The sequence below is a fragment of the Tenrec ecaudatus genome, chromosome 9 (genome assembly GCF_050624435.1).
Source record: "Tenrec ecaudatus isolate mTenEca1 chromosome 9, mTenEca1.hap1, whole genome shotgun sequence".
In the NCBI taxonomy this organism is placed as follows: domain Eukaryota; kingdom Metazoa; phylum Chordata; class Mammalia; order Afrosoricida; family Tenrecidae; genus Tenrec; species Tenrec ecaudatus.
The window spans coordinates 15,275,019-15,295,270 of NC_134538.1; the positions used below are offsets into that span (position 1 = coordinate 15,275,019).

General features: G+C 43.2%; 1 non-coding gene across 1 annotated transcript; it reads right to left on the reverse strand.

Annotated features, from left to right (window-relative positions):
* Nucleotides 1–3,895: 3,895 nt before the first annotated feature.
* On the reverse strand, nucleotides 3,896–4,034 carry LOC142457654 (small nucleolar RNA SNORA48). The gene has a single exon (XR_012786353.1). It is a non-coding gene; the product is annotated as a small nucleolar RNA SNORA48 (small nucleolar RNA).
* Nucleotides 4,035–20,252: the final 16,218 nt, after the last annotated feature.

The window sequence follows — 20,252 nt, forward strand, 5'->3', positions numbered from 1 at the left end:
TCAATTAAATTTGTTCTAGTTTTTAATGTTTTCCACTTTCTTTTTGATTGAGGTTTTATCTGTTTTACTTTGTAATTCTTGGTAGCTTTCCTTGCTGTTTTGAAAATGTTTTTCATGTATATGAAACCCAGGGTAAACAAATAGCTATGGACAGTAACTGGGTTAATGGTTCCTTGGGGGTGTGCCGGGGAGGTTGGGGGGCAATGGTGAGCTAATAACGATGCGTACCAGAAGGAAGAAAATATTCTGAAACTGATTGTGGTGATGATTGTGCAGCCCTTCTTGATGTGATTGAGCTATTGAATTGTATGATATGTAAATTATATGCCAATAAAATTGTTAAAATAAATCTTTTGCCAAAGCAATGTATCATTTATTGGTGGGGATAGCCCCACTCTCCCTCCCACAGCAGTTCAGCTGGTTTTCCTATGCGTCCCCTTATAGCTTGCTGTTATTTAAGGAGTATGCATATAATAGGATTATGTATATATCAATCCTCCCAGGATCTTTCCCTGCCTCCACCATTTGTGACTCACTCCCCTCTTAAATATTGCCTTCCCCATCACCCAAATTAACATGGACCTACTTTCTACTTAGCAGTTTGCCCCATTTCCCTCTCCCCTCTAGTACACACCAAATGACGATTATTTCAGTGTGAAACACTTTTCTGAACATTTTTTAATAGTTGTTTCATACAGTGTGATCATTGAGTTTTTGTGCCTATGTGACAACTGTAAGAAGATAGGGGTGGAGTCAGATCTGCCCATCAGGTCAGAGCCTGATGCTCTCTCCTTGGGGGCATGGCCTTCTCATATTAGGACCCTCTCTCTCCCCACCCCCCACTCATCTTCCTGCTTGCTGGCCACCCTGAGAGCTGCTGGAGCACTGCCCTGTTTCCATTGACCTTCGACCCACGTGACTCTGCCCCCACTGCCTGTGATCTTCTTGCATTCTGCATCATTGTGACTATGAGAGTCTGGAAATGCAGTTCTCAACCTGTGGGTCATGACTCCTTTGAGGGTCAAATGACCCTTTCACAGGAGTTGCCTAATTCAAAACAGTAGCAAAATTACAGTAACGAAGTAGCAATGGAAATAATTGTTATCGTTGTGGGGTCACCACAACACGAGGAACTGTATTAAAAGGTGGTTGCTTAGGAAGTTTGAGAATGCCCGCTCTAGTCAATCTGGCCTAACGCATAAAGTATTTTTCCTTGTGCGATTTCTCCATTTCTTCCTATGTTGTGTTGGGCTCTTTGAATGTCTGCAAATATTTGGAGATTATTTTTAAGTGTTACCCTGTTAGGTGTTCAATGCTTTTGTATTCCTATAACTCCTCTTGAACTTCTTTGTGATGCAGTTATGTTATTTGGGAATGGTTTGGTTTTTTTCTGGTCTTACATTCTATAATTTGTTAAGAAGTTCCTCAAACTTACTCAGTCTAAGGATCATCATTTTCCTTTATTGAGGCAAGACCTTCCTGAGAGAATTTATGAGGTTTTTTTCCAGTCTGGTCTCTGAGGATAATACTCCTAGTGACTGTCTGAGGACTGGACACTGATGTCTAATGCATTCAGATTTCTCCTCTTGAGGTTAGTTTGCTTTCACCCAGGTACTGATCCGTTCTTTGCTGAATACTCATGGAGACCCTGTAAGATACCCTATATTGTCTTTGAAGCTCTCAACATCCAACTCTGAAGAGTGCCTGGTTCTACTCAGACTCCCACTTCTGTGTCATAAACTCACTCCTTTTTTTGAAGTAGTGAGCTGAAGAAAATTGGGTAAGGCGCTTCACATTTGTTTTCTGTACCTCAGTATACTAGTTACATAATCTGGTGTCAATTTGAGGATTAAGAGTGTAGGGGTGAAGTCTACTAATCAATCAGGATATAGCCAATAAGGCCTCTGTGTGGGCATGGCTTTCTCTTGAGGATTCTTGGAACACCTCTTTTTCTTCCTGAGAGGTGGGAGACACTTCCTTCTCACTCCTCACTCCCTTTGAGACATTTCTGAGGAGAAGCCACATGAAGTCACCCTGAGGCAGTCAGAGTTTCAGAGTGGAAGAAACCACGTGGAGACCCCTGCCAGTGCTGAGATGCCACTGGATCCACAAGACTTTGCACCCACTGGCCTGTGATCTTCCTTCCTTCATTATCATTTCATATGTTTTGTGAGTCTGACGAGGACTTTATAAATTGGTTTTGTGACATATGGGTTAATATCAGACTTATGGACTTGATCTGGACTGGACTGGGATGTTTTCTCAATATTCATCTGCCCTTGTATAAGTGTACCTGGACTAAAACTCTCAGGGATAACTGTTCTGGCTGAAACCTAATATCTTCCAAACAGGTTTTCATGGGTTTCTCTTGCTTCTTCCTTTTTGTTTCAGATGGAGGGCAATTCTGTTGCCTATGACTCCATCGTGGTGAAAGCAGAAGTCTCCTTCCTCTTTTTTATCCAGTTATTTCACCGTCTGAAGTTGGACTCTTGAACTACACACGTTTTCCCCCTTCTGTCAAGTTCTTGGATCCTGCGAATTCCATTGCATACAAACTAAACCAAACTCATAGTTTTTGAGTCGATGCTGATTCAGCGTAATCCTATTGGATGGAGTAGATCTGCTCCTGAGTGTTGCCACGCCTGACCATCTTCGCAGGAGCAGACAGCCTCCTCTTCCTCCCACAGAGGCGTGGGTAAGTGAGAATCGCCAGCCGCACAGTTAGCAGCTTGCGGCACCACCACAGCTTCGTGGATTCCATTTAAGGACACCCTGGGTGTCTGTACATGTCAGTGCAAGAGCCCTTTCACTAGAAAAAATAAGTGCCTCATAGTAAAACTAGAGCTCGACTGTTTCCCGACATCCAATTGAAACCCAGCATTTTCCTTAATGTTGACACTGAGTTTACATTCATTCACAGAATGCCACAAGCCACAGCAGTGTCGGGATTCCTGTAACTTAGTGATCACTAAAAATCAGATACTTTAATAGCATCTTACATTTTTTAGAGTTATCTTGAGACAATATATATGCTATTGCTCCTTCAAAATAATGGTAGTTGTTAGCCTCGCTGCTAACCGTTGTGCTGCATTTACTAAGGAAGCATTTGTATGTCACATTAAGATATTTTGATAGCTGTATTCCAGCAGAATGCATCTCCCTTGTAATTTGTGTGTTTCATGTAATGCACTTAAGAATTTGTTCTAAGAAAAGTTCCGGAGGCTTCGTTCAACTTCTAAAGGAGCTCAGAATACAAAGAAAGTACATTTAAAATATCATTTGTTTTACACAAAATCCCTTTACACCCACTTTGTCAGAGCTATTGACTGATGTGAGATCTATCAGCAATTCCCATTATTCCCTCTTCATCAGTGCACTGGGGTTGCTATGGACTGGTGTGATTTCACAAGGATGAGGGAAGTAATCAGAGAGGGATTTCATGGAACTGGTGCTGCTTGTCTACAGTGAAATGAGAGCAAATATAGATCAGATTTAGGAAAGAGCAAAAAACCTGGGAAAGGCTTCCTATAGAAGACCGAAAACAAAGTGAGAGACACCTCGAGTCACCCACCCATTGAGGCCAATTATAATGAAATCCATGTCCTCCAGGCTTGAGTGGTACATCAGAAGAGGTTTGAAGGGGAATTTCATCATATCTGTTTTAGGTAGGCATGCAGGAAATTGAGCACATGCATTGTGAAGTATAGGATTACTATCAAGATGTTTTTTGAAGTTAATATGGAATAAATAAATAAGATCAAAAACATCCTAAATGAGAGGTATGTACACTTTTCTGATAAAGCTAAAGCAGTTATAATTTATTGAGTGCTTATTATGTACTAAAAAGCCTCTCATTAATTAACTGTGAGATAAGCCCTAAGACACCAATTTTTTTTAATGTGTCCTAGGCATGAAACAGCTCTGGCCACGATTTAGGCATCAACTAGGATGAACAAAGGGTTGTCAGTCTGCTCTGCCCCTGATATAAGAGCACCACCACTAATCAGGTGTCTCTTTGCCAATGGCCAGGGGTAAAGACACCAATTTTAAAGGAGTGCTGGTATCACAATGGTTAAGCAATCAGCTTCTAACCAAAGCTTCAGTGGTTTTAACCTAGCAGCCACTCATAGGAGAAACATCTGGCAATAAAGCTCCTGTAAGTATCTCAACATAAGAAACACGTGAGGGAAATTCTATTGTTTCTCAGAATCGACTCCGTTACATAACCATTATATGTAAGCATATAATAACAACCACACCCATTGCACACAGGAGAAATAGGACCTACGAAGAAGAGAGAGTTGCAACAGATAAACCACAGAACTGAGTCTGAGCACTGTCTGGGGCAGGCCACGACAGGGAGTCCCCAGTGTACGGCATGTTCCAGTTACAGTGATCTGTCGTTTTTTTAAAGCCTAAAATTGTGATTTCTTAAACCATCGGCTGTGGGTTAGGTTTATGTATTTTTAGAAGCTAGATAGAAGTAAAAAAACTGAAGTACGTTAGTGTGAGCAAGTCTGTACTAACTTCCCAGGGAAGCAGAGGTCTAGGCAGAAACCACCGTCAGGAATGACGAAGGGCTGAGGGAAAGAAACATTAAATTACTCTCCAAGAGGGCTATCCAAGAAACTCAGAAACAAGTAAAACTTTCAATTCTGTCTAAAATGAATTGTATTTGTGTTTACAGTTCTGCTCTCTTCAGCGATGAGAGGATGTCCTTCTGTGCCATATCTCCATCAGCTCATTAAGTCAATAGCAATGATAGAACATGCCTGTACTTTGGAATGTTGAGCAATGACTCTAAATGCTATCGTTTTGAATGTTTATTCAGTGTATATGTATTAAACTTTATTCATATTCTATGAAGGAGAACATGTGTCTATTAAAAGTGGTTCTAAAGTGAATTCCTGTTATAGAAATTCAATTTTCCTATAGAAATCCCATATTAATTCAGTGATAGGTTTCTCAGGCAGAATCCCCAAGTATAGTTTTATTAGAAAATACCAACAAGGAGAGAGAGGTTCATGGAGGTGGCTAGACTTAATGCCCCCTGTGGATCTAATTATTGTCTTTCAGGTCTTCCAAGCAGCGGGCTCGACAGAGATTTTACTAGTCCTAGATTCCAATCCTCCTTTTAGCATTCCCATTGCCCCATTATCCCTTCCAGAAGTCTTACAACTGCTGCAAAGCCTGGTGACCACGATTCATGGCGCCCGGTCCCTGCTCTTGGAGAGGTATGGCCGCCTGCTGCTTACCACTATTGGTCTCACCTTCAAAGCTTCCAAAGATGAAGCTTTGGGGCACAGTAAAGAAGAATGTACCAAAGAGAAATATGAGTGAACATTGCTGGCGCTGAGGTAAGAAGATCAATATTCATTTGTCCTTCTAATATCCATAGCACTCTGTGATAGACATGATTAACGTTTTACAAATGAGGAGGAGCCTACCTCATAGCCCAGTGTGATAATTAACCAAGCCACCAGGGTCGTATGGCAGAACGAGATAAAGGACTGCCTGCCTGTGAAGACCAGGCTGTGTCCATACCACGTTCGTTTGTTAGTCACCTGTGTACCAGCTTCCAAACGAGGTCACAATTCCCACAGCCTCTTCCACATCAGAGGCTAAATATGATCGGTTAGTATTGGCATGCTCATGCCCTAGATAAAGAGAAAGAACCTTAAGACTTTAAGGAACCTTAGAGTTTTTGTAAAAGATTTTTACTTGAAAATTCATGTTTCTCAATATTTTCTTTCTGTTGAGATTATACATAGCAAAAGAACATACCAATTTAATTCTCTACATGCACGTTATCAGTGTTATTAAATAGTCTTCACATGCTTATTCTCCTTTCCTGAAGGGTTCCTCCCCATTAACATACATACATTCACTACATCCTAAATTGTCTATCCTTTTGAACTCTTATCAATTTGAAGACATGGTATTTTCAACCACCTTATATGTACATAAAGCTGGACAATGAATAAGGCAGGCCACAAAATTATGCCCTTGAATTATGATATTGATGACGAATATAGAATGCACTATCTACTGACAGAAGAATGGAGCTGGGGCGTATGTGCGCAGCGCACTGGGCTATTAAACCACAAGGTTCGCAGATTGAATCTACCAATTGCTTCAAGAGAGAGAGATGAGGCTCTCTTCTCTCATAAAGATTTAAAGTCTCAGAAGCCCAAAGGGGCAGTTCTACCGGGTCTTAGAATCACTGTGAATCAAAACCCACTTACTGCCAGTGGTGCTGCCAGGAGAATGCACAAACCTGTCTTGACAGAAATATAGCTACAGCCACCATGATGCTTAGAAGTGAGGATGACAAAACTTTTCCCCATGTACTCTGGTCACGTCGAGAGAGCCAAGTTCCTGAAAAGACACGTGCTTGGAAAGGTAGAGAAGCCATGACGAAGAGGAAGACCCTCAGCAAATAGACTGACACAGTGGCGGCCACCATGGGCTCAACCACAGGCAGGCAGCACAGAAGCAGACTGCAGTTTGTTCTGTCGTGGATGAGGTATGAGGACAGCTAACAACATTAACTAGATCTTAAATGCATATCATTCTCAAAGGAGGGTGTGTCTGTTACTGGAGCTAAAAGATGGATTGGTTTTAAGACTCCAGCGAAGAATGTGTGGGAAATGTTTACAATGTCTCAGGAAAATGGTTTCAGGGGGCCATCCATGTGCTGTGATCCTAGACCCTCTGGGTTACATGGGATTTTGAAATTGTGCTGCACGTTCTTTCTTTTAATCAGGAGTATTCTATCAAATAGTTCATCAAACTGTTTAGTAATGATAGGTAAGTATAATCCAGTTTTTCTGTCTCTTGAAAAAGGAACAAATTATTCATTTAGGTCACACAGTCTATTTTATTTGCCTCTTCCCAACTCTCCTTCCACTGTTGCTTCAGGTGACTAGAAAAGGATGGCTTCATCTGACACCTTGGAGAGCTGCCTGCCAGCTTTTCATACCACTGCACAGCAGAGCGCTAGGAGGGACAACAGAAACACCAAATGCATTAAGTCAATTAACTGACATGTCCCATGAAGCCATGCTTGGTTTGGAGACTTAGAGGAATTTAAAATAAAGTTTTATTTTAACCAAGAATCTTAAAACTATTCTATTATGTTCGTTGGGGACCACAGAAGTCATTAAATTAACAAACTGATTAAATTCAATCACAAACACTTCAATTAAATATCCCCATCATAGGAAAATGAAGGAAGATAGCAAAGCTGTTTATATGTCTTGATTAATCTCCACAGCATTCCAGGTGACCGAAGTCAAAGGCTTATTAATAAACCTCCTAGGGGCATTGGGATTCTCAGGTCAGAATCTGTCTTCGGAAGTTACATTACATTTCATGTTCAGTTATAAGTTTAATAGAAGGCAATCAGACTTTATCTTTTCTCTTGGATCTCCTGGTTCTAGAAAAGACCCTACTCTAGGGTGTCACTTTGCTCTCGTGGGCCCCAGTGTCTTTGATGATCATTTGCTGTTCTTAGACAATGATATTCTAATTCACTCTTCTATTACAAAAATAAACTCAGAAAGTGCCTTGTTGAGGATTAATGCTGATTTTTATGTCTCCCTGACATTTAATGTCTTTATGTTTTTAGTACACACGCAATTTGGCCATAAGGAAACCAAACACACATAATTGATATCAGGCCAAAGGAAAACACTCAAGGGGCCTATTTTTAATTATGTCTCTAGGTCCAATCCTACAGAGCGAGGAGACCATACTGTTACCAAGAAACTATGCTGTCCTCCACAACAGTATTTGATGATCATTTTTAAGTCGCATTTAGGAGGATGGTATGGCTAAGACCACCCTCTGAAGGCAGGCTGGGAGGGCTTATCAGCTTGGCTTCCTCATTTTTGAGGTGTGTGGTTTTTGAATGAGCTACACGTTCTTACCCTGAGTCTCTTCTCCTGGGAAATGAGTATAACAGTCATGCTGAAACATAAAAAGGGCTGTTAAAAAGACTAAGTAAATCATGGAAAGAGATCATTTCTACTAGAGGTGATATTTGAAACATTAAGCTAAGATAAAACCCAATTGTAATCCCATCCATTTCCTATAACAAAAGGCTCAATTTATTCCATATCAATCAAATCCACATGCTTTCACACCCTAAATATAAAAGGAGAATGGACTCAAGTAGCAGTCCCTCATTTGACAGCGGAACAAGCGTAGGACAAACTATCATCATTCAAGTCGTTGATATATTTTATGTTGATGCAAATGTAGTCTTCCAGCCCTCACTCTCCCCTCTGTTGATGCACACAGCACTGACCGCGCTCACTAGCAGCCACCATGGGCAGGTGAGTGCATGTGTATATCCACAGACACCAAAAGGAAGGCGGCTGTACTGATTTACTACATTTGGATGACAAAGTAGCTTTATATCAGTTCGCACGTGTGGAGCCCCATATGTCTCAGAGTAACAGTGCTCTCCATGGGGTTTTCAGCAGTGGTGATCCGTCAGCTCTTGGGTGGGCTTGTCCCACCAACCATGAAGTTAATAGTGAATCAATATTCTACCCAGTGACTCCATACTTCAAGTTTACACTTATACAATGGACTTCTTTCTAATGAATGGCAATGCAAAAACAGCTATCTATAATAAGTTTATGAGAATTCAAAATAAAATTGAAAAAGACCAACAAAAAAAACCCCCACAGATTTCACAGTTGTTCTCGTTTTGGGAAGAATTTCTACCTTGTGGTCATTTTAAACATACATCAGACTCTGTTACAACCATTGCAAGCCCCCTCCCTCCTCATCGTCTCATCTGCATTAGGAATTCTGCAAATGACCATTGGCGATTCACAGGGCAAATGATCACAGAAAACTAGTGGCTGATCTTTGGGTGCCTGCAGGCCAGCCATCTGTGCTACAAGTTTATTCCTATTAGAAAAAAAAATAACAGGAAAAAATGTTTTAAAGGAAGGAAGGACGAGACAAGAAGATGGAACCAATACAAACCACTATAGCAAGATAATTGGGCCTTGTGGGCCACCCAGCCTAGCATGAAACCAAATAGAGCTACATTGTGAACTTCCAGAGCTGTGCCCACCCAGGTCCATCAGTGTTTGCCTTGCCTCGTCTTTGGACCCCCATTTTTTGAGGACCAAATTATGGACCTCTCTGCAGGATCAAATGCCGTGTCTCATCTAAAAAGAATACGGTACTTTGCCTCCAAACCAGAGCACTGTTAGAAGTAGGTAATTAGTAGGACTTGTTCATGGAATTTGGCTGTAAGTTTGGTGCCTGTCGGTGGGGAAGCCTGGGAGGGTGAGAGATGTTTAATGAGGCACCTGTTGTTGGGGGCCCATTGAACCTTTCTGCAGCTGATTGGCACTTGGCTGTTGCACTTAGGGGTGGGGGCTGGGCCGAGTCTGGCAGGTGGTTGGCACGTGTTAGCCTGCCCCTCCGTGCAAGCGAGAGCTGGCTGCATTTCTGACCTGTCTGCCCAGAGCTGCCCTCAAATGTTCGTACCTGGAAGGCTCCCAGGTCCCTCTAAGTCTTGCCAAACACAAGACAAGGCAATGAGCCCCTCACACTCCGCATGAGGCAGTGCTGTCTCACCACCTCGTATGAAACACTGAGACAAAGGGGGAGATTCAGCAGTCTATACAGCCTTCCCCAGGACCAGATGGACTGCCCCGCTGAGAGCACGCTAGGATGCAGCGTTAGATTGAGTCCATCTAAGATGGGATCCCATAATAAAATTCCCTGAACTGCTACCAGAGACCATGGGTGTGCAACTGGTTAATACTCAGAAGAACACTGGAAGAAATCCCTGATAATCTACTTTGGAAAAATCAACCATTAAATACCCCATGGAGAAAGGCCTACTATTTGGTAGAAGTGTGGATTATCGTGAGGTAAAATCTATAGCAACTGCTTTGAAGAGCTGGCAGGTGTCCCTGCTACTGCTCAGAAACCAGGCTCTGAAAGCAAGTCTGAAGTAGAAGTCGTGGTACCGGAGCCAAACACCTCATAAAAGAGATGTTGCTTATATAGAGACCATATCATCCTTTTTAAAGGAAGAGCTCTTTTCCTTAATAACAGAACTACTTCACCTATTTTGGCCTAAAAATAGAGCCTGACACAAAAGATGTTCAGGGACGGCAGTTACATAATCTGGTGCCAACTTGAGACTATCAAGATTAAAGGGGTGAAATTTAGCCTGTCAATCGGGTCGCTGCTTGATGGCCTCATTTGGAGGCCCTGTAGAGATAAATAACTCGCTGGAGGCAGGGCACCCAGACTTTCTGCTTGGTATTCCTGATGACAAGACACATGAAGCTAGTCTAGAGCCCTGGTGCTGGAGGAGCCATGTAGGGACCCATACCGGAGCTGAGATGCTTACACCACCACTGGATCCACAAGACTTTCCACCCACTGGCCTGTGATCTTCCTACATTCTGTGTCATTGCTTGTGCTGCGTGAGTCTAAAGAGGAATTTATAGATTGGTATCAGACATATGGGACAATATTGGACTTATGAACTTGATCTGGACTGGGCTAGGAAATTTTCTCAATATGCAATTGCTCCTGTATATAAAGCTCTTTCTTATACACATATGAGTGTCAATGAGTCTGTTTCTCTATTCAACCCAGACTAGCACAATCTCTGTGTGTGATGAAGCAGTGCCTAAATGTGGGAGAAACTTGGAAATTTACTGGGGGCTTATGCTTTACCCAGATGACCCTGAAGGAGGTATCCAGCAGGGAAGAGTGATCAGGGGGTCCAACTGCGATGGCTGGAGCTTAAGGCTGACCACCATTCTTGTCTGCCTGCCTGCCTGCCTGCCAGTGTCCTGGCCAAATCCCCTTGGAAAATGCCACCCATTGCAAGGCCTCAGGAGAAAATGTCTTTGTTGTTTCCGAGAGAATGTTGAGTCAAAACATGTGCAGAAAGAAACAATTAGGCCTGGGCTCAGGTGGGGTCTGCTGCCAGGCTTCCACCTGACCTACCCAGTGACTCAGCTTACAACTCATGCCACATTTTTTCCCCCCCAGATGATCAGATGAAGGTCTCTTAAACTGGAAAACGAAATTCCCAGCCTCCAGCCAAAGTTTTAATGAACCTGAGTCAAGTTGGGAGAACGACAAAAAATGCCTAAAGAACAGAAGAATTTCAGACGCCCTAAGGACCCAACACTTCTATTCAAAACAGACACAACCACTTGGATGATTTACCACAATGGAAGAATATTCTTTGTCTTAAATTCCACATTAAGGGTAAAATGGGATTTTGTTCTATCCCGATAGCTATCTTATGTCTTGGCTTCACTTGACAGAAAAAGGAGGCGTAAAGAAAAGCATTTTACATCAAGCATGTTCTCTTGTATCACAAGGATCTAGGTGTTATTTATTTTACTTAGAAAAATAAAATATTTAATATGGGGCTATTTTATTTTGAATGTGGTTAGAAAAACAATACTAATGCACAGTTAGATCTGCTAAAAGACAACACTCAAAAACAGTTGAATAATATTGTATATGCATTTTCTTTGTATTTGCTCTCATGTATCATAGTATGAGACATGTCTTGTTGTTGTTTACATGTGACACTTTCAATAACAAAGTCTGCTTCAGACTTCTAGAAAGATAATCAAAGTTTCACATCCATCACTTAATAGCTGCAGCATGTTTTGGGTGAGCATGGAGATTAAAGGTTGTCATATGGCAGAAACTATGAAGAGATACATATGATTATGAAACTTAGGTCATTTTCAAGTGCTACAAAGCGCTACATTTCAAGATCCACCTGATTAAAAGAAGAGAACAGGCAAGATGCTTCTTGGTAGACTGAGTAAATGCAGTTATTTACTTGGATGAGAGTCCTTGTTCTGCCATGTACTAGCTGAGTCGCCTAGTACCAGTGGTTTAGCTTCTTTGGGCCTCGGTTTCTCTATTAGAAAGTTGGAAACAACAGTGCTATCTCAGAATATTTTATGAGGCTTAAACAAAATCCTTAGTAGATGGCAGACACGTGATAAAAACTGAGAAGGGTTGACCTTGTTTATCACAAGCCCTTCTCACATGGCATCGTCTGGAATTATTACACTGCTGAACAATCAATGCCAAGAGCAGCAGCTCAGTGCACTTGTGCCACCATTTCATACCACACAGACTACAAAAAAGCACACAATGCAAAACGATGCTGTTATTGTTATCATGTGCTGTCCAGTCAGTTCTGACTCATAGCAACACTATGCACAACAGAACAAAACATGTCCTGGTCCTGTGCCAGCCTCATGTTCTCATGTTTGATCCCATTGCTGCAGCCACTGTGTCCGTCCATCTTGTCCACGGCCTTCCTCTTTCCACCACCCCTCTTCTTTACTAAGCATGATGGCCTTCTTTAGGGACTGGTCTTACTGACAGACAGCATGTCTAAAGTAAGTGAGACAAAGCGTCACTATCCTTGCCTCTAAGTAAGCCCCATTCTGGCTGTATTTCTTCCAAGACTGTCTGTTCTTTTGGCACGAATTTAAATATTCTTTTCCAGCGCCACGGTTCAAATGCATCAACGTTTCCTTGGTCTTTCTTATTAAATGTCCAACTTTCACATGCATATATGAGGCAATTAATAACACCATGGCTTGGGTCAGACTTACCTGGCATTCTCTGCTTCGGGGCAAGATGTGTCTGCTATCAGGGATTACATCCCTTGGTTCACATCCTTTCCTGAATCTAGCCGGAACCTTTGGTAGCGTATTGTGTATGTGCTGCTAAAGGTGGTGTTGGATGTACTTACAAATGATATTAAAGAATTATTCTACATGTTTAGTATTGTCTTCCTGAGTCATCCTTCTCTGGAATGGGTACAAATATGGACCTCTTCCAGACATTTGGTTAAGTAGCTCTCTTCCGAGTTTCCTAGCATAGAAGAGCGAGGGCTTTCAGTGTTTCTTCAGCTTTTTAAAGCTTTTCAGTCTTGGTATTCCATCATTTCCTGGAGCCTTGTTTTTGGCTTTAACTCCGTCAATACCCCCTGGTTCTTCCTTACAAACTACCTCATAAAATGGTGCAAAGCTCTAGAGACAGTAAAGTGATCAGTGGTTTTTGGGGATTTGCGGATGGGTAGGGGATTATTTTTAGACAGTGAAAGTATAATACATAATACTGTGATAGTGAATACATGGGATTATACATTTGTTAAAACCCATAGAACTATAGGACACAAAGTACTATAAACGAATATCCTTTCTGGTCTTCAGTTGGGTTCTTTAGAGAACCCAAACTGATGACACACACACACACAAACACATATTTATGTATGTATGCATGTGTGTGTGTGTGTAGACTCTGAAGTAAGTCTCTGTCTCCATTTATGTGTCTGTGTGGCCATCCTTTTGAGGCTAACATCAGACATGTTTCCACCCAATTCTGACACCGTCTCCCTCACAGTTCTCCACTTTTCAGCTGTGTCTGATAATTTGCCACAGTGGCAAATCAGAACTCCCAGACGATACCCAATAGCATGCACTTGGCTAGACAAGTTCACAATTGAAAAATACTCAGGATACAATTGTTCAAACATGACACTTCTCAGCCATTGGCACAAGCAGGCCTCTCTCTGGTCTTTGGGCCCCTCCCAAGCTTTGATCTATACTCTGCCCAGGCAGTAAAAGGCTTCTTTTAGAACTGCTAGTAAATGCCCAAAAGGCATGCTACTCTGCCAAAAGCCTTAGCCCAAAGGCACTCAGATCTAGCCCCATGGGTCAGCAAGTGCAGTGGTTCTCAACCTTCCTCCTGCCCCGACTCATCCATACAGTTCCTCATGTGGTGGTGACCCCCAACCATAAAATTATTTTTGTTGCTACTTCATCACTGTCATTTTGCTACTGTAATGAATCGGGGAACTCCTGTGAAAGGGCCATTCTATCCCCAAAGGGGTCGTGACCCACAGGTTGAGAACTGCCGACCCAGCGGCACCCTATTCCACAAAGGGGCATGCTGCCCCAAAGCAGTTGGCTCTGCTTGCTCCTCTAGCGCCAAAGCCGTCTCCTGGTGTGGTTCAACGTGCAAGCTTCTCTGGTTCCAAAGGGCCTGCTCCCTTCCAGGGGCTTCTTTCTTGCTAGTAATGAAATCTCTGCCCCCTGCAGCTGGTGTGGTTGTTTTATACCCTTCTGAACGGCACTCACAGCTAGTCATGTTAGCAGTTACTCACAGCTGAGTCTTATCAGTGTGAGTCCCCACCTTCTCTATTCCACCAGGAATAGTTCATTTTGTGGGAGTAACAAAAAAACCTATGACTAGAAGAGACCAATGAAATAATTCAGGCCACTGAAAATGATACATTAAAATAGAAAAGAAAAAATGCACACTGCTCCTTCAATCATCTAGACTATTTTAATAACCGCCTGTTTGTTTGCTTTTTTCATATTCAACCTTTTATTCTCTCTCATAGTATGTTGTTCATGCAGTTAAGGTGATCCATTAAACTATGTCTAATTGGGCCCCTATGACTTAAAAGGTAGAGTGACAGCCCAAATCCTCACATTCACCTAAGGCCTGACCTGGTCCAGCCACCATTACCTGCTCCTCCAATACTCACCTGTCTTAGGTTAAGTTTTCTAGAGAAGAAAAACCAGTGAAGCTTATATACCTATAGCTGTCTATTTATCGATCTACATATATCAATATCAATATATACACATACATGCATATATACATGCATACATATAGGCATCTCTATATGTATACTTACATAAGCATATGGGTTTGTATATGCATATAAGGAGAGAGAGAATTTGATATCAAAGAAATGGCTGATGAATAGGTCAGCCTGTCCTAAATCTGTGGGTCAGGTGTCAGGCTGCAGGCTTCTCTGACTCCTGGACCTCTAGGTGCTGATGGACCCAAGATTGACAGGTCCGACAGCAGATTTCTGGCTGCAGAGGTCAGTGAATCTAAGATTGGCAGAGAAGATGGCAGGTTCCTGACAACGCTCAGGATTGGCCGTCAATACAGCAGGCCACTAGCTCAAGTCCGAAGAACCAGGGGTCAGACGATAAGCTCAGTGTAGTATCCAGGGCCACCAATAAAGCAAATAAACGTTTGCACACTGTCTCCTTATATTTGAAGCAGCCAGAAGCCCTGAGGAAATTTTGTTTCAATTGATTAGCTGTTTGAAGCAAATCTCATCATGGAACCGATTGCATTCCATTAGATCCCATAATGGGGTGTGACTAGGTCTTACCTGCTAAACCGCTGAAAGTCCTGGCCTGGTCAACTTGACACAAAACCATCCTACCACGGCACACCCCGCTCTTCTTAGTGATATTGTGCTCTGATAACAGAAATAGCAGAGGTGGGCAGCTTTAACAACAAACATATACTTCCTCAGAGTCTGGGAAGCTGTTGCTCTTCCGTGCTTGGTGAATCAGTTCCAACTCATGGAGACCTTATGTGTGGCACGAAGAAGCACTGCCCAGTCTGCACCACCCTCACGACCGCCACTCTGTTCAAGGCCATCGTTCCAGACACTGTATCAATCCACCTGAGGGTCTGTCTCTTTCAGTAAACCTCTACTTTACATTCAATCATTATGTCCTTCTCCAGAGACTGGTCCCTCCTGTCCAATGTACGTAAGACAAATCTCAACATCTTGAACTCTATGGAATATTCCATCTTCCAAGATCCATGTCCTTGTTCTTCTGGCAGCTCAAGGTATAGCTAATATTCTTCACCAAAGCCAAAATGCGTTCTTCTCTGATCTGCCCGATGTATTGCCAAGCCTTTGCCTGCACATGTAGTTGCCGTGAGGGACCTCGGAGTTGGTGCTAGCTCATAGCTACCTTCTCCATAGGATGTGATAGTGTAAGGTCTCTCTCTCCGGGCTAGATTTCAGCCTCAGTCCTTGGCTCCGCACGAGAAAGATTTCACGCCGAAGCCGGGCTCATGATCCAAGTGAATTTAATGAAAGTTAATAGAAGCTTCAGGTTTTACACGGCGCCCATAGGATTCCTTTGACCTTGCAGCCTTAAAGAGATTGCTCGGGGTCACGCAAGGCTCTCTCTCACAAGTTTCCTCCCACGAAGACCACCAGACAAGACAAACCAAGACAAGCCCCTCTCCCTCTCGGTTCCTGCCTTTTCAAGGATTCCTGGGGAAGGCGTGGTGAACGACCCCAGGTCGATCCCATTGGCTGAATTGCAATCACCTGGCCCAGGTGGGCTGATCCAGGTTAACGCCCATCCGTGCCCACCGGCGGGAAATCCAGCTTTGTCCTTTGCTGGCTCTCCTGGGCATGTGCTAATAGACTTCTCAGTTCCCTAGGCTAAGCTACCTAACAATTGAACACGCCAGGGATTGGGCCAGGCACATCTTCCTCCTCCAAGGGACACTTTGCTTTGGAATACTTTAAAGAAATCTTTTGTAACGGATTTTCCCAAGGTAATATGACATTTGATTGCTTGACTGTTAATTCCGTGGGTGTTGATTGTATGTCACAAACCTAAGAGGGCAGAGACCGGAACTTTGAGGAGCCCAATCGAGGTGGAGAGAAGACCCCGACCAGGACACTCTGTGGTAATGAGCAGCTGATGCTGGGAGTGTGTATGGAAGAGGTAGGCTTACTTGGGAATGCAGAATGCACTTGAAGCCTTGACAGAACCTAAAGACATCCCCAGTGCCGGGTGAGTTGAGATACAGGAAGGATGACAGGTAGGTGTGGGCTAAGAACTACATGAACTCCCTGAAGAGGACAGGTACAATATGTGCTGTGCAAGAAGTCATGAGATCAAGTCCAACCAGAGAGGATGTCTCTGGACCCTTCTGTTGGAAAGCCTGCAAACTCCACTGCATGTTATTTGATGCTTGGTGTCTGGGGTTATCTTTGCTACTGTTCGCTATCCTTAAGGCACCCGACTCTTGACGACCCCATGCACAATGAAAGGAGGCCCTGCCTGGTCTTGCTCTAGCCTTATGATTAGTTGTCAATTACATGCTTATGATCCAGGAGGTTTATATTGGCTCACTCTTCAGAAGTTGGCCACCAGATTTCTTACTAGGCAAACCCCCTACAAGACCTCTTTCAAATGTTGAAGAGTTCCTTCTAGGAAATGCTGGCTCCTCACAGCCTCCCATTTCCCCTTGATCATTCAGCACAAACATTTTCTCTTACAATGAGTAGTGAGCAGTTTGGGGCTCACACTAGAGCCTACCTCAGACTCCAGCTCACACTCAAATTCTCCTTTCCAATCACTACCATCCTCTGTTTTCCCCTTCTTCAAAGACCAGATGCAACCTTGCCTGCCGTACTGCTCGCCCACCCCCTCAGCTGAAATTCATTCTTTCTGCCCAATTAGCACCTGGCCCTGCTCAGTGTGTAAAGCACAAATTAACACTAGATCTAATCTGGGTGCAGTGTTCTTGTTCATGCACAAAGAAGCAGGTCTGTCTCATTCTCCTCTCCTCAATAGCGAGATAGCATGCGCCCTGTGGGCTTTTAGTCCCTTTACTTAACTCAACATCACCTGCCAGTGAGACAGGAGCAAGACATGCCAGTCAAGCCAGCGCCTTCTTTCCCACATGGCCTTCATTTCCACTTTCCCAGAACGTTCCTGGCTTTAGCACTGAAAGTCTTGCATACAAGGAAATACTCACTCCCAGAAAAACCAAGACTGTTGGTCACCCTACCTATATGCTCATTTTATTCCAAACAAAGGCTAAGGTTCTATTTGCCAAATCTTTATCTTCTGCCCAAAATGTCCTCACTCCACCACCTGTCTCTCAAAAATCTAATTGTCAACTATGGCAACACCATTTGTGTCCGGTAAGGACCAGCCCCCCACAATTAATTGCAGGTTCGATAGGCACAATTGTATAGTTGAGATATATAAATATTATAATAACATCCTAGAGAGCATGAGATGTAAAAGAGAGATTGAAATAATGGAGTCAGACACATTTCATGGTAGCATGCTCACCTCAGCCCTGCTTGGTGGTCCTTGTGGAGATGGGGGGAGGGGAGGACAAGGGGAAAGAGAACAGGGGAGTGAGGATGGGAGAGGAGAGGGGGAACCGAGGAGAGGCCAAGAGCTCTTTATTGCTAACTCAGGCCTATATATCTTTGTGAGGGCCTGCAAGCCCACTAATTACAGGTGAAGACATAGGTCACAGGATAGGGTTATACTATAGGTTATACAGCAATGAGAGGGGGACAATCTAGGGACATACATGCAATAGGAAGAGGAGGGGTTGGGGGTATACATGTGACAACAAGGGCGGATCCTAGATTCAGGATAGCAGCCTAAATTTGGTTGCCACTGAGCTGGTTTGACCTGTTCTCTGGCCCACCCTAAAGACCATTATCAGTAGGGTGTGAACTCCACCTAAAGGAACCAAATCCATGACTGCAAGCCTTTAGGGAGAAGTATCCCATTGTCCTTAACAGCAGGGAGTGGGGCCTACCTGTGGTGTGGCAACTGACTGCCTTCAGGGAGGATGTCTCTAAGCATCTGACCTCCCACCATATGTTGGCAAAAAGCCTCTAATGTTTGGCATGTCTTTACGGGGAGACAAAGCTGGGGAAAAGTCTCTTTATAACCCCACACATGTGTGTCAGAGTAGGTTGTTGAATGACTGATTTTGAAGAAGATCCCCAGGTCATTCTTTGAAAGTCATTCTGCATAGACTGTAGCCTCTAGTCTTCCCATAAGCAGCAAAGCACATTAAAAATTTACACTACACAGTTACCTGCTTTTCAAAGACCGACTCGAGTCCCTCACTAGAGATTGCTTCAACACAACCTGGTGTGTCCTTCTTCCTGTGTATCTAGCCTGGTCACATGTCCTCGCATCATAGCTAATCAACTCCTGCCTGAGGTCCAGTTCTCTGTATAACTCTCTCTCCTCCAGGAGAATCTTAAAGGCACAGCTGGGCTAGGCAGAACCTTGAACTCCTCAAATACCTAACAGGCTCCTAGAGTTCATCAAACAGGCACTCAACAAGCATTTGCTGATTGATTCATTGGTTCTGACTTCTAGGACCACCCAGTCAAGGGAACCCTCCCCGCAGCAGGCTAGGCAGGGCCATGGAGGGGCTCTAGCTCACTGCATTCATTTCTCTCCAACCAGTCAGTTCCATACATCCTATTAAAATCTTCAATCCGCAGAGTACCAGCACTGCTCAAAGTACAGTCTGTTAATAATCAACGTGTCTTGTGCTTGGTCCTTTCCGGTCCTGCTGATTGATGCAGGTCGAAGTTTGCAGCAGGGCAGACTGCCTCGGAGGAATGAGAAATGGTTATCATTCCACTCCCACCACGGGTCATCTAGAACAGTGATCGTTACACATCATGCTCTGGGAAATTGCAGAAGCGCATTTTTAAAAATGAATATAAAGCCTAAGGGGAATGTTGACAAGTCCGATTCACCAGTGTCAAAGCAGGCCACCATGACTTGAGCTGTCAATAGGTGTCAGGGAAGACAGTGGGAGACTGCCACCCTTTCCTGATGACCCAGCTGTTCTATTGAAAGTGAGAGCCAGCAATCAGGCCCTGGGAAGGAACAAAGAGGGACTTTTGCCTGTGACAATGGGGATCCCTCAGGTGTAAAGTCTGGGAGTTCTGACTTATTTTTTTAAAAATAGTGTTTATTTTATTTTTTTTAAGTATCAGTAACTTTTCCTTCCAGCCTGAAAAAAACTACAAGGAAAGCAGACTTTCACTGAGAATTTCTCCTCCCATCACATTCTGTGATGTTGATATTCAGGAAATAAAAACGGTATAAAATACAGGTCTCTTCATAAAGGGAAGGGGAAGTTCATGCTCTCTACGTATACAATATCTAGTGTATATTTATTTTAAGTAAGTCATATTGAGCACCTATACCACAATGTATTTAATAGGATGGATTACAAGACAGAGTAGAATTACCCTATAGGTTTTCTGAGGCTGCAAAGACAAAAGCAGATGGCCATAACCACTTCTGTGCAGACACTGCTGGGTTCAAACTGCCCACCTTGCTCTTAGCAGTCAAGAGCTTAACCACTGTGCCACTGGGGCTGCAATCACCAGCCCATGGGGAGGCTTATCTATTTAGGCATCCTAAAGAAAAAACATGAAGACAGTTCTTCATGTGAAACTTTTATGTTTTCTTTACTTTTCATTAGGTGACAGGTTGTAGAGAACAGAGGAGCTGTATCAGAAAATGAAAAAGTAATTAAAAAGCAAATAAAACAAAGGACAGGATAAGTCGTCCCAGAAATGG